This window comes from Megalobrama amblycephala, unplaced genomic scaffold (assembly GCF_018812025.1).
Source record: "Megalobrama amblycephala isolate DHTTF-2021 unplaced genomic scaffold, ASM1881202v1 scaffold306, whole genome shotgun sequence".
In the NCBI taxonomy this organism is placed as follows: domain Eukaryota; kingdom Metazoa; phylum Chordata; class Actinopteri; order Cypriniformes; family Xenocyprididae; genus Megalobrama; species Megalobrama amblycephala.
In genome coordinates this window covers 311,971-315,133 of record NW_025953342.1, presented here as the reverse complement: position 1 = coordinate 315,133, position 3,163 = coordinate 311,971, and positions in this window count along the sequence as shown.

Below are 3,163 nucleotides of genomic sequence, written 5' to 3'. Positions count from 1 at the left end.
CCCTGGATACCCTAGCAACCGCATAGCAACATCTTAGCAACCAACCTGGATACCCTAGAAACCGCATAGCAACACCCTAGCAACCACCCCAAGTACCTTAGCAACCACATAGCAACACCATAGCAACCACCCTGAGTACCCTAGAAACCGCATAGCAACACCTTAACAACCACCCTGAGTACCCTAGCAACCACATAGCAACACCCTAGCAACCACCCAGAATACCTTAGCAACCGCATAGCAACACCTTAGCAACCACCCCGGGTACCCTAGCAACCGCAGAGCAACACCCTGGCAACCACCCAGAATACCTTAGCAACCGCATAGCAACACCCTAGCAACCACCCCGACTACCCTAGCAACCACATAGCAACATCTTAGCAACGACCCCAAGTACACTAGCAACCGCCTTGAGTACCCTGACTCTATCTATCTATCTATCTATATATCTATCAAAACTACTAAACTAAAACTTAAACTTTTAAACTGAAAACTCTCAAACTTCACACTTTTAAAACTACTTCAAACTTTCTGGACCGGCTTTTTCAAGCCAACTTAAAGTTTGTCCTCAAACTTTTTTATCTAGTTATTAAGTTGGCTTGAAAAAGCCAACTTACTGTAATCCTATTTAAACTTATTATTAAGTTGGCTTGAAAAAGCAAACTTACTGTAATCCTATTTAAACTTATTATTAAGTTGGCTTTGAAAAAGCCAACTTACTGATCTACGTCTTAAGCTTATTAAGTTGGCTTGAAAAAGCCAACTTATTGTAATCCTATTTAAACTTATTAAGTTGGCTTGAAAAAGCCAACTTACTGTAATCCTATTTAAACTTATTATTAATGGTGCTTGCCAAAGGCAAAGCTCCATTCTTAATCTTCTGCATACTTATTAATGGTGCTTGCCAAAGGCAAAGCTCCATTCTTAATCTTCTGCATACTTATTAATGGTGCTTGCCAAAGGCAAAGCTCCATTCTTATTCTTCCGCATACTTATTATTATTATTATTATTATTCCACACAAAATTTTGGCACGCTACTCCTCCCGCAGCTTTTGTCACAGACCCACGAATTAGGTGTCAAATTGTGCGGATTATTCGGGAATGGTGTGCTATGACTTTTATAAGCGATCGGGTGTACGATGTTCGTCTGGCGGGCGAAAAACCGGGCGAAAAATCCCATAGACTTAACATTGCGACGAACTTTGACGAGTCATAGCTCCTAACGAGGATTTCGTAGAAACATGTGAGTTACCACATTTGTAGAGGCTGATAGGCTCTCTCAGACCATACCTCAAAATGGGGTGTAAGTTGTACCCCTGGGGCGCTAGAGCTGCCCAAATTTCCCCATAGACATACTATGGTGAAGCCGTGCCCATGAACCAGGAAGTACTGTGTTTTTCCTACTATGGGAAATTACATAGGGATTTTGTATTGAACATAACTCTGGATCACAATGTCATAGAGACAAGGGGGTGGGCTTATTTTACTCAGGCAACCAATCAGTCTCTCAGGATCATTGTGAAGCTATCAAGCCACGCCCTAGCAACCATATAGAGCACCTTAGTAACAAGCTCCATAGACTTCCATTGAAAAAGATCAAATTAATATTTTTGGATAGAAGTGTCATAGAAACATGAGGGTGGGCTCATTTGACTCGGGGCAGCAAACGGCCAATCACGAATCACCTTCAACACTTCATAGCCACGCCCTAGCAACCATTTAGAGCACCCTAGCAACCCAAAGCATAGAGGGATATCTTCAAATCTGAATATCATACAGGCATGGGGGTTGGTTTATATCATTCATACTGGCAAGCAGCCTTTGGTGTATCATCATTGGCAGCTGCCAAGCCACTCCGTAGCAACCAAAAAGAGTACCCTAGCAACCGTTTAGCAAGATTTTGCAAGACCTATGGGGGTTGGTTTATCAAGCAGCCTTTGGAGTATCTGCAGGCCACAGAACATCGTAGATCCATATCTCTGACATGGGGGTTGGCTTATATTGGCAAGTAGCCTTTGGAGTGTCATCATTGGCAGCTGCCAAGCCACTCCCTAGCAACCAAACAGAGTACCCTAGCAACCATTTAGCAAGGCCTATATCTCTGCATCAGAACATCGTACAGACATGGGGTTGGCTTTTTTGACTCATGCTAGCAAACTGTACTTGCAACATGCTACACATGCTAGCAGTGAATAGCTACATGCTAATAGTGATTAGCTAAGTGCTAAAGTGGGCTGAGAACATGCTAAGAACTCTATAGAAACTCCATAGTAAGTATCTGTGACAACTACCAACCACCTAGTAACACCATAGCAACCACCCAGGTTACCATAGCAACTGCCCAGAACCCCTAGCAACCGCCTAGCAACACCATAGTGACCACTCCAGGTACCTAACAACTGCAACCGCAACCACCCAGGTTACCATAGCAACCGCCTAGCAACCACCCAGAACACCCTAGCAACCGCCTAGCAACACCTTAGCAACCACCCAAAGTACCTTAGCAACTGCCTAGCAACACCCTAGCAACCACCCAGGTTACCATAGCAACCGCCTAGCAACAGCCTAGCAACCACCCAGAACACCCTAGCAACCGCCTAGCAACCGCCTAGCAACACCTTAGCAACCACCCCAAGTACCTTAGCAACTACCTAGCAACACCCTAGCAACCACTTGGGTTACCATAGCAACCGCCTAGCAACCACCCAGAACACCCTAGCAACCGCCTAGCAACACCGTAGTGACCACCCCAGGTACCTTAGCAACTGCCTAGCAACACCCTAGCAACCACCCAGGTTACCATAGCAACCGCCTAGCAACCACCCAGAACACCCTAGCAACCGCCCAGCAACACCTTAGCAACCACTCCAAGTACCTTAGCAACTGCCTAGCAACACCCTAGCAACCACCATGGTTACCATAGCAACCACCTAGAACACCCTAGCAACCACCTAGCAACACCTTAGCAACCACCCCAAGTACCTTAGCAACTGCCTAGCAACACCCTAGCAACCACCCTGGTTACCATAGCAACCGCCTAGCAACCACCCAGAACACACTAGCAACCACCCCAAGTACCTTAGCAACCGCCTAGCAACCGAGTGGTGAATTTTGCCACTGCAAGCACCATTCACATTTTCTTCAGGAAATGTACATTCTAGT